Source organism: Anabrus simplex, chromosome 5 (genome assembly GCF_040414725.1).
Source record: "Anabrus simplex isolate iqAnaSimp1 chromosome 5, ASM4041472v1, whole genome shotgun sequence".
Lineage (NCBI taxonomy): Eukaryota > Metazoa > Arthropoda > Insecta > Orthoptera > Tettigoniidae > Anabrus > Anabrus simplex.
In genome coordinates, this window is record NC_090269.1 from 418,420,696 (window position 1) to 418,433,617 (window position 12,922).

Sequence of the window (12,922 nt, forward strand, 5' to 3'; positions counted from 1 at the left end):
CCAATATGATTCAATTATGTGCTATACATACAAAAAAACGGTATACTGTATATCAAGAAATTTCGATAACTCGAAATAAAATTTTGCTCGCGAGGTGATTCAAGATATCGAGGTTCCACTGTATTGATAACTAGCTAGCTGGACCATCCTGTACATTACTTAAAGCATCCCATCTTTCTATGACTCACTTGGTTGTTCTTTCCATTATTGATGACTTACTTTTAAGAGTACAGCAGCGTCTCAGTAGTTTGAGCTGGTCTACTGAAAAACAGTAATACTCTGTTTATATGTTGCTCACAAGCAAGTCATATTTACAATGTAATTACATTAAGAATCTTACAGCACTATTGCAGATTGACAGGTACTTTTAGGCTGATTTTTGAGGAGTTCGTGCCCTGCTTCTTTGTTCATTCTTTCACCAACTGACATTGCGCGCGTCAGTGTAACAACTTCCTATGTATGTATGTCTACCCCTTAGTACTGTTTCTTGATATGGGATCGGCGAAGGGGTGGGATAAATTTATATGACATGTTTTTCGGCCGGATATCCTCCCCGATGCCAAATTCAGATGAAGAAGAATTAAATGCGCACTGTTTGGGAGATCGCTACTGGCAAATCAGCCAGCCAGCAGTGTCATGTGTGAAACGTAAACAAACGGGACGTCTTCCTGTCATAAATTAAGAACTAAGAGTTAAAGACTTGAGGTTTGTTTTAAAAATAACTTTCATATCTAAAGACCATTTGCCTCACTTTGACCCCCGTGTAAAGTTAACAGTAAAGACGTGGGCCAGCGACTGACTTTTTCGTGCTTGCGCATACCAACGTCTGAACATGACTGCAAGGAGAGGCATATACTGAATATTTTTATCATTCAAATTTAACCTTTTGATCAGCGAGTTTTGGTGACACTCTCACAGGCCACCAGGAGTGAGGTTTTTTTTGACAATTTTGATTTCTTAATTTTACGTCATTTTAATTCTAACTTTTCTCTATTAATTAATTTACATAATTTACACTTAGATACATAACTGATACCTACAATTTAAATGAAATCAGTGGCATAGATAATATTTTTCTAAAAATAATGAAAGGAATAGTAAAATTGACAAAAATATTATTAGGTCTACTCTCTATGTGATCAATGTCGTAAATTTTATAACACACTGACTTTATTTTACAACTGTTTCACTTATCAAAATATCTTTAGGTACGGTACTGACCCAGGCACTCGAGTTTTTCATCGTATTCAACGTTGATATCCTTTCCAGTATACACAGTAAAATCAAGGATAAATCCAGTTTCACAGTGGCAAACCTGTGTCGCTTTCATGGAATGTACTGTTTCCATTTCAGACGACCTTTCCAAGCAACTAAGCTCTCATCAGTACAGATATTTTGGAAGGGATAGAATACAGATAGGAATTTCTCTCCGAGATAGTTTATTATACGTCTAATTTTGTGAAGTCTTTCATCTGGGGTTGTAGATTGTTGTCAGCCTTAGAAGGAGGGAGAAATTGTCGAGAGGGGTCACTTTACCGAACATCGGAGGTTTGAACAATTTATTTTTTACCAATAGTTTTTAATTTTTTTTTCTTCACATGGCCCATCAACAAAACAGTTGCCAGGAAAAGATAGAGAGTCTCTAAGGTTATGCCTTGCCACTTATGTAACTTCCGAGTTCTCCTTTACGTCCGCATTTTCCATAACAAATAAGTAGTAAGCCTACTTGTTCATTTCTGACACTATCAAGTTCATAATATTACGATCGACAACTTCTTTGAAAATCGACACCTCATGTCTTGAATTATTGTCAATTATCATTTAAATGAAGATTATCACTAACGCCTGAATTTGATGGATGAAAATGAGCAGAAAGCGTAACAAGAAACCTGCCTACAGAACTCCAATTTCTTCCTTCTGTTTGAGTAGCTGACAGGTTAGTCTTCTTTGTGACAGCGGAGAGCTGCACTTCGTCCTCCATTTCCGTGTTGTCGTCTTTCGAGAAATAACTAATTTCCCTCTCATCGGACAAAATACAATCACTATCATAATATCAATTCCATCGTCGGACTCCACGTTAGTCGAAATATTACTTATACCTTCCGGAGCAAGCTCACATCCTCGATTCAATCCCGCCATTACCACGTGTATATGTTTACTATCGGACGGTTTTTGTTTCTGTGGAAACCAGAGATGAGGGAAAAGACAAATAATGTGTGCTGTCAAGGAATACTTATGCAATGCACTCGCAGGAAACAATAATAGAAAACAGTTCCCAGATGTTGTAATTTGTAGCACAATCGCGTAAGAAGTTAGGTTACGTACTACGGATGTTTCGTCACAGAACATACCAGATGTGATAAAACATTGAATAAAGTTCACTGAATATGTCAAACATCCCCTAACTTTGTTCTAAAAGGCCGCCAGTACTATGTCAGGAAATAATTTCAAACATTCAATACCAAACGTGAATAGACGGCGGTACTGTTCAGGAGCAAACTTCGAGAACGTAAATAGACGACAGTACTCCCGTGGGCCATGCGCAACACTGCCGTAAACAGACGGCAGTACTGCTCAATGGGTTAAAATCAAACTTATCTACATTGAGCCAAAATGTTTCTTTAACAGCAGTAAAAAAATTACAAATATAATGAAGATAAAATGGGTGTTATGACAAGATAGGTTCCATGCAATGACGATTTTATTTGACGTAACTTTCCATTATATAATATTTTCACACTCTATTACTTTTTAACATTATTTTTGATAACTGTATTATATGCGGCTTGAAATTCTGTACATAACTGGATATTCACCTATGTCAACCGATAACATTCAGATTTATATACAGACAGGCCTAACCAGCAAGAGCGACCATAAACGTGAAGAAATACGTCAGTGAACTGCAGGAAGAGATTCCTTTGGCTTTGAACGAGTGTACACTGACTGAGCAAATGTCATGGGATAGCGGAATACTGATGCGCAGGTGTGTTGTCTGCGCACCACACGCCCCCTCTGCCAGTGGCAGTTGTATAGGAGACCTTGTGAGCAGTGGTTGTGCATATGACAGGTGTAACATGGAACGTTGTCGTGAGAGGACACAGTTCGAACGGGGTATGGGGGTCGGTGCCCGATGGATGGGAAGTGCGATTTCGGAAGTGGTGCGGGAATTCGGCTTCACACGATCAACCGTGTCCAGGTTGTATCGTGAATGGTTGAATGCGGGTGTCACCGTCCACAACAGACGAACGACCGGCCGACCAGCCACCCTCGATGAGGGTGACCGGTGACATTTGAGACTGATTGTCAATAGTGACAGACTGGCAACCATGCAACAAATCACGGCTCAACTCAACACAGGCCGTGCTAGACACGTCTCCCAGTGGACAGTCCGTAGGAACATGGGTTCTATGGGGTATGGGAGCCGGTGCCGCACACGGGTGCCACTATTAACCCAACGTCATCGGGCACAACAACGCGCATTTGTCGCCAGTCACCAGGGATGGACACTGAAACAATGGCGTAACGTGATATGGTCAGACGAATCACTATTTCAACTGCACCATGCCGATGGGAGGCACCGTGTATGGCGCAGACCACATGAAGCGATGGATCCCGCCTGCCTCGAAGGTGTGGTCCAGGGCGCTGGTCTGAGGTTCATTTTCCTGGTATGGAATGGGCCCCCTAGTTGTTCTGGAAGAGACTTTGAATGGTACGCGGTATGTTGAGCTGCTCGGAAACCATCTCCACCCATTTTTGGCCTTCCAGTGCCCAGATGGTTCTGTGGTGTTTCAAGATGATGACATGCCGTCACATTGCTCCCACGTTGCCCGGGAATGGTTCCAGGAACATGCAGCGGAGGTCCAACGACTACCATGGCCACCCAGGAGCCCCGATATGAACCCTATCGAGCATATCTGGGATGTCCTGGAACACAGGCTCCGTGCTATGGATCCTGCACCCACGAATAGACCAGCATTGGTGGCCGCTCTGCAAACGATTTGGTGTCAGCTGCATCCAGAGGACTACTAGGGACTTGTTGACTCACTCCCATAGCGTCGCACTGCAGTTCGCAGAGCCAGAGGAGGCCCCACACGCTTTTAGATGACTATTCACAAAGTTTACACCAAGAGGAATTTTAATACCACCTATTCAATACAATTTATTCCAGTAGTGTGTGGTCAAATATACATGGAAATTACCAGAATTTTTAAGGTACAGTGGAACCTCGATTCTCCGTTTTTGGAGGGACCACGGAAAATAAAGTACAACACGGGAAAACTGAAAATCTGGGAACAAATGAACCAACAACAATTTGGCTAAACATCCCAAAAAAGAAATATGTATACTTATAATCTTACAAACACCCTTAAACCAAACCAAACTACAGCCCCAATGGGCCTTCCACCTACCAAGCGACTGCTGCTCGGTACGAAGGCCTGCAGATTACGAAGGGGATGCATGGTCAGTGTGACGAACCCTCTCATCCGTTATTCCTGGCTCTCTAGACTGGGATCGCCATCTCACCATTAAATAGCTCCTCAATTAAAGGTAATCGTAGAATGAGTGAACCTGGAACCAGCCCTCATATCCAGGTAAAACTGCCTGAACTGGCTGGGAATTGAATCCGGGCCCTCCGGGTGAGAGGCAGGCAAGTTAGACCGCGGAGCCGGCTTCAAACATTAATTACCGGTACCTGTACGCAACTAAAAAATCTCAAAACTTTACATTCACTTTTACCAGGGAAACTTCGTCAGTTTCCTCTGAAAACTTCTTTCAGTTCAGCAACTTTGATCAACCAAACTCTTCGAAAAATCTAATACCCATAACGCCAAGCCAAACAACAATCAAACACAAGAAGTTTTTAATTCTGTAATCTAATTAAATAAAGCACATTAGATACAAAAAGCGCCCAACATGATGGCGAAATCCTTTTCTTTTTTGTTTAATCTTCCATTGTAATTTGGTCAACGGTATACTCTTCGTAGTCAGTTAATGGAAATCTTTTACCGCGTAAATTAGGCCTACATCGACATTTAAAGGTTATGTTGAACTTAAGAATATGGTTTTGAATCTATTCTCAAGTTCTGGAATGCAATATATTCATTTCTGCCTGTCACTTAACACAATCAAATAAGAAAGAGACAAAATATCATTAACACTTCCGAAATTATGGTTATTCGCGACCTTGAGCTCAGCTGGAAAGCGCGCTCGCTGTACAATTGCAAGTAATCAGCTTCATTTTCTGTATCAAAATCTAATCACTAAATTTTACACTATTGAGATTCTTCCACCGTTTTGATACTTTATTTTGCCTTTTGGCAAATTTTTTATTTATTTATATGTCACAGTACATGTTTCGTTCCTTATTCAGGAACATCCTCAGCTGTTATAGTGGCTTAGGTGAATGGTTAAGATTTTAAATACATAGATTTACAGTACATTGATTCACTTAAAAACTAAATACGAACAAATTCCCACTAACATATTTTATTTCATTTCAGAAATTTGAAACGAGGCTCCCTTCACATTAATAGATCAGCAATCATCTCCAAAGTTTCCACATTAGACTCAGTCAAAAGCACTATAAGCAAGCACACAACATACAACAACTTACCTGGAAGGAAAGGAAGAAAAACTTTCAACAATTCGAACAATGTTATGAAGTTAAACATTTTTTAAAAATTTTTTAATTGTATACACACTTTTTATGTAACAAAGTGAATCATTTTTTTGAACAACTATTCTAATGAATAGACATAGTTTTAAGTCAATCAACTATGTAATCATCTGCTCCCATACCAGTAACACACTAACCCCACATTGTTTTTAATATCATCTATCTTAATTCATATTTAGTTATGTGAACATGGGGTATAGCCCTGAATTCCTGAACTTTACAGGGTAAATTACACCTTCGGAGAGCAAGCGGAAGTTCAATTTTACTTCCTGGTTTTCAGTGATATTGCTGAATAACTCACTTGGACTGTTTGTGTTTGTATTTTGCATTCCATTCAGAAGTTTCAGACCCTTTCAGTCACTGTGTCCTCATGTGTGGACATTACTTAACTGCCTGGAATTTTTAGACATACCGAAGAATTGGCCTGAATGTCTGATATGATTCTCCTGACCTTCCTTTATGAATCCATTACAAATTTGCTGGTTTCAACTCGATCAACTTTGAAATAGAATATAAGGTAAATTGGTCATGGCTAACTTCTCTCTTTTTGCACCGACACAGACAGGTCTTATTGCGACGATGAGATAGGAAAGACCTAGGAGTTGGAAGGAAGTGGCCGTGGCCTTAATTAAGGTACAGCCCCAGCATTTGCCTGGTGTGAAAATGGGAAACCACCGAAAACCATCTTCAGGGCTGCCGATAGTGGGATTCGAACCCACTATCTCCCGGATGCGAGCTCACAGCCGCGCGCCTCTAGGCGCACGGCCAACTCGCCCGGTGCTAACTTCTCGAGTAAGTGGAGTGTTGACTACTACCTATTGACATTATATAGCTGTTGATAACTTTAGGAATTTTAAACCTATTAGTGGTTAAACATGGCTGAAAATCTAAGTTCTTGTTTGTTCATTCGTTTTGTGATTTGCTAAAAGCTAAAAGAATGTACGGCATTGTACATGTGCTGTCCTGATTTGAGGACACTGTGTCACAAAGGAGCAATATGTACAGAAAGTAACTTGTAGCTGTTGACCCAACAGGTACATTGTTATTTTATTCATTCAATAAGCTGTGTACGTTTCATCCCTTAATGCACATGACGTTCGATGTCTGATAGGAACGGAGCTTGCCAAGCAAAATAGGGGTAATGAGCTTGCGTTTCACCTGGAGGCCCTGGGTTCAACTCCTGGCAACATCAGGAATTTTTACCACTGTCCATTCAGCCTATGTAAAAACAATTAAGGATCTGACTAAGATAGCAGCCCCAATTTAGAAATACAAGAATAATGGCCAGAGTGCTCAGTAGCGCTGTCGATGCATCTCCTCATAATCAAACAGTGCTGCTCGACAGGACAAGACCCATCAGGGCTGTAGAAGCGTGGAGTTTCACTGGTTTTCCCCCCAGTAATTTGACATTACAAAGAGAGAAAAGCTATACATATTCACATCAGAATTCGTGACACACTCATAAAACCAGGAAAGAATGCGAGTAATGGAAAAAGAGGATGTCCTTCAAGAAGCAACCCCTCGTGATGAGCCTTCAGCTTGGCAGCGCAAAGATACTGAAACTAAGCTTATACGAGAAGCCTGCTTTGATGGAATGAACCACCACCACATCGAGGGAAGACATGCTGGCTTCTGCAAATTTGAAATTTTCCTATGGAAACGACATCGGCATTGTCAAAAATGTGAAGTTATTTTTGGCCTGACCAAGGAAAGAAACTGTTTCAGAACTTTTCACACATTAACCCTGACAGTAACACCATACGTTTTTCTGACATGTTGTGCGAATGAATGCCATCTATTCCTCTTAAGGAGGGGAGAGTTATCCCCTCCACCACCTCTATTCCTTGTTCGTTCCATCTGGTAACTTCAATGTAACTTTAAATAATAGGCTTTGAGTGATGTCTTCGAAATGTGTGGTGTAACTAAAGCGATATTTATAGACGTGTTACTGTCAGGGTTAACCCTTAGCTGACCGACGGTACTTGTAAGTACCAGCTATTAATTTGCCTCTTTACTCATAATGTTCAGCAGATGTCACGTCTGGATGTTGTTGGAGCATCAATATATTTTCATTCTATAAGGCAAACGTGAAAACTTAATGTTACGTAGATTGTATTTGATCTCCTTGGTAACAGAAATGGCTGTTACCATGGTTATGGCTCTTGTTGAAAATGTAATGTCTTTCATAATCTCTGAATGATATTTCACATTACAAGACTTCCTAAAAACGTCTTTATTGTGAATATCGAACATTCTTTTCGTGTTCTAAATACTTTTCAATGAAATTTTAACAGTTTTGCGTGTAAATAGTGACTTTTATATTAGTGTACTCCAGAGTACCGACAGTCTGTGAGAGGCGCAATGTGTATATGAACATAACCTCAGATAATCACTGTCAACTTTGCGATAAACTGTTGAGTGACTTAGAATTTTTTAGTGCGTTCTTGGTAAATATGGCTATTTTTTAAAAGAAAGTTTTGAGGAAGATATTGAACTGAATAATAACTGTGACATGGATATTGAGCAAGAAGATGACGAAAAAGTGATTCGTTGCCGCTTGCCGATACATGCCTGCACAATGCATTTGATTACCTGGTTAGTGCTGAAATAGCTAAAGTCAGACAAGCAACAGCAATCAACGAGTCAGAAGGCAATTCTGTTACCATATTATCTAGGCCTGTTGAAAATGGAAGTGGTGTAACAGTGATTGTAAATGGAACAGTGGATGATGTGAGTACAAGCAAAGAGGATATCCCTTTCAGACCTGAAAGAAAACTGGGTGTGAATTTTTGTTTGCATGTCAAAAAGTGACTAAAATGCTCCTCAATACACATATTGATAGTTTATTTTACAAAATAAAAACTAACATAAAAAAAACAGGACCCACACAATTGTGCGTATCAAAATTCAAAACCTCGTATCACATACGATGATGTATCTTCAAAATTTACGTTCACTAACCAATGTACACACTTCATTGAATATATTCCGTTATTCAGTAAAGCTTCTAGATTAATATAAACGCAATAAATAAATACTTACTTTTGGCACTACTGCTTCCTGCCATCTCGCTGATCAACTGTGCTTTTTAAACTCTTCTTCCTTTGCCCTAGCGATCAAGCGCATACCAAAAGCAATTGAAATACACGCCACGTGTCCCGCACAATCACTGCAGTCCGGTCTAGCGCCGAAAAAACATCAAATACAGTCAGGGATAACCAAAATACAAACCCGCACAATTGTGCATACACGGTCTGAAAGGGATAATGCCGACTTTCCGGCTAATGATACTGGCGGGAGTAGGAAAGAGAATACTGGTGGAATAAGTAGAAAATGGGAAGCCTCCGTGGCTCGGGCGGAAGAGCGTCGACCGCTCACTGCTGGGTTCCCGTAGTTCAAATCCCGGTCACTCCATGTGAGACTTGTGCTGGACAAAGCGGAGGCGGGACATGCTTTTCTCCGGGTACTCTGGTTTTCCCTGTCATCTTTCATTCCAGGAACACACTCCAGTATCATTTCATCTGTTAGACATTAATCATTGCCCCAGAGGAGTGCGACGGGCCTCGGCAGCCGGCACAGTTTCTATCCTCACCGCAAGATGGAGGCTTCATTAATTCCATCCCTGACCCGGTCAGTGACTGAAAATCAGGTTGTAGGTTTTTCTTCTTCAAGTAGAAAATGGATGAAAGTAGAGAAGGATACAATTACTCCTGAATATAATTTGCTAGTGTAAAACAGAAAAGGTATTCCCCAAAATATGGCAGACGACAAGAAAAATGTCTCGTGGCGAGAGTGACTGTAGGATGTCAAATACTGGCATAGGATATTTCAAGTGGAAAGATACCGAAGCTGTAACTCTTGCATCTAACATGGTAGAGAACTTAACACTGTTTCTAGACAAGAAAAGGATGGCACAAGGAAAGAAGTGACCTGCCCAACAGTTGTTGCAGATTATAACTCTCATACGGGAGGGGTTGATTTGGCAGACAAACTTAGGACAGTGTATGGACTTGACCAAAGATGCAAGAAATGGTGGCACAGGCTTTTTATTTGGGACTACTTGAAATAGCATTCATTGATGAATTTTTTGGTTTTTGTTTTGTGAAATACACGATAATATTCCACTTGGAGGGATGTTGATCTTGGATTACTGACTTTCAGTGACCCCAAGAAAACTTCAAAAAGAAAGTTTAGTGCTCAAAAACAACCAAGAAACAACAAAGGAAGAAGGAAAATCTCCTCTGTCTCTAAAGGAGTCAGATAGGAAACAAGGGCGTTCATTGGCATATTTTCACAGATGTATGGGCTAGGTGTGAATTCTGCAGTTTCCACCAGATACAATCTCGTCTCTACAGTAAATGTAGTCAATGCAATGTGCATTTGTGTTGTAATGAAAAAAAGGAAATATTTTAATGCCTATCGTGATGTAGCTATTCAATAGGAATAAAACTGAACTGAAATTTTTAAATATTCCTTTAATTTTTAAGATCAATTAATTCATTAATTTTTACTAATTGTACTTTTTAATTGTCTCTGGATTAATTTTCATACAACCTTAGTATTATTCATGTGAAAAATTAACTACAAAATGATAAATGTAGTTTATTTTTGTATCTTGGAGAAAGGTTTTTAGCATGAAATATATCTAAGTACTTATGTTGAACGAGCCTTCATTGGGACCGACGGTACTCTCAAGTACCATGTACAAAAAACATAGAATTATAAAAATTAACATTTTTTAACATTTTATTGTATTTAAGTACCCCCTTTTTAATAGATTTTCAGTGGAAAATTGTGTAAAAGTAGAAGCAAAACACCCTTGGTCAGCTAAGGGTTAAAATGGGTAGGTAAACATTTTTCTGATCAGTAGAAATAAATCATGATTGAAAGGGTTAATTCTCTGTTGAGCGATACAGTGAAGCGAGTATTTGTTGCGTGATAGCCTACCTATGGATTAGGAGCATAATCTTACCAAGTTGTCTTGTGTTAGCCCAATTATGGATACTGAAAAGGTGCTGCTTATTAAGAAAATTAAAAACTAGGAAATGGACAGGAACCCACATCTTTCGCCAGTGGCGCATATGTTGAAACTCATACCTTCGAGTTTCGACTCAAGTCGATCTGTTGTCGTATTCAAGATGGCTGTCAGTAATTCTCTTGCATATGGCCAAGTTTAACCTCCAAATAATTCATGGTCGAGGAGTGTGACCTGTAAACAATGTTTAATAACCCACCGGTCCAAAATATAAGGATTCAGATAAGATTTGTTTTTAGAAAGAGTGTAATCTGCAATAATACACTGATACTTTTAAGGGCCCCAGTGCAAATGTTTTCATATTTGTTGTCTGGTGTTTTACACTAAGGGTCTTACTAATAAAAAGTCCTTATACCGTTGTTTAACTCTTGTTTAGTTATACAGTGAATAAACCCTGTATAAGCGTTTTACATTTTTCTTACTAATAAACGAGGTATACGCATTGTATTACTACACAGCACGTATACACTCGTTCCAAGGAGTAGGAATCTCTTCCTGTAGTTCACTGACGTATTTCGCACGTTCACCGCCTTTATGATCGCTTCTGCTGGTTATCTACGAGCAAAACTTTCCGGAAAGTCGCACAGTAGCACGGCATATCGAAAAGGCAGTGGCAGCACTAAGTGAGACAGCTGGAAATTCGCTTATATTGATATCAACATTTCTTCAGCTTGCTTGTGTAATGATCGCCAAAAAAAAGAAATGGAATGGCTTAAGAAAAGATAAATAGCTCTTAACTGGGATAGTACGGAAAACGTAAGCAATTGTAATTCAATCGGCGGGTTGAAAAGGGTACACAGTCCAAAATCCTTCCTTTTCAGGAAAAAGGAAAACCTGTTTTGTAGCTAAACGAAAGGTTAGATCAAAAAAGTTTCTATTAGGCATTTATACATCACATTTCTACGTATTCAACTACAAAGTATGGAAATCATATTACGTACGGTTTTCAAGTTATACCATTTTTTATGTCAAGGAATATGTCCCTTTTTATACTCAACTTTGAGAAAGGTCTAAGATCTTTGTAGAGGCAGATAATGTATAATAAACTCGCAATTTAAAGCCTATTAAGCAGTAACACCTTATTACACAAACATACGCCCAACCATAATTTCTTTTATAGTTATTCATTGTCATTCCGTGAGACAGCTGGAAATTGACTTATATTGATATCAACATTTCTTCAGCTTGCTTGTGTAATGGACGCTAAAAAAAGAAATGGAAAAGCTTAAGAAAATATCAAAAGCTCCTAACTGGGGTAGTTCGGAAAACGTAAGCAATTGCAATTGAATCGGTGAGTTGAAAAGGGTACACAGTCCAAAATCCTTCCTTTTCAGGAAAAAGGAAAACCTGTTTTGTAGCTAAACGAAAGGTTAGATCAAAAAAGTTTCTGTTAGGCATTTATACATCACATTTCTACGTATTCAACTACAAAGTATGGAAATCATATTACGTACGGTTTTCAAGTTATACCATTTTTTATGTCAAGGAATATGTCCCTTTTTATACTCAACTTTGAGAAAGATCTAAGATCTTTGTAGAGGCAGATAATGTATAATAAACTCGCAATTTAAAGTCTATTAAGCAGTAACACCTTACTACACAAACATACGCCCAACCATAATTTCTTTTATAGTTACCGTATTCATTGTCATTCCGTGAGACAGCTGGAAATTGACTTATATTGATATCAACATTTCTTCAGCTTGCTTGTGTAATGGACGCTAAAAAAGAAATGGAAAAGCTTAAGAAAATATCAAAAGCTCCTAACTGGGGTAGTTCGGAAAACGTAAGCAATTGTAATTGAACCGGCGAGTTGAAAAGGGTACACATTCCAAAATCCTTACTTTTCAGGAGAAAGGAAAACCTGTTTTGTAGCTAAACGAAAGGTTAGATCAAAAAAGTTTCTATTAGGCATTTATACATCACATTTCTACGTATTCAACTACAAAGTATGGAAATCATATTACGTATGGTTTTCAAGTTATGCCACTTTTTATCTCGAGGAATATGTCCCCTTGTATACGGTAGGTACTCAATTAAGAAAGATCTTTGTAGGGGCAGATAGTGTATAATAAACTCGCAATATCAAAGGTCTATTAAGCTGTAACATATTTTTACACAAAAATACGCCGAACCATCATTTCTTTTATAGTTATTCATTGTCATTCCGTCTCTTTAAAGTGTTTTACTTTACGAAGATGTCTAGC

General features: G+C 39.0%; 1 protein-coding gene across 1 annotated transcript in view; it reads right to left on the reverse strand.

Moving 5' to 3' along the window:
* Window positions 1-12,922, reverse strand: part of Pdi (protein disulfide isomerase) — a 168,654-nt gene that overhangs the window by 40,776 nt on the left and 114,956 nt on the right. The gene's annotated exons all lie outside the window — the stretch shown is intronic.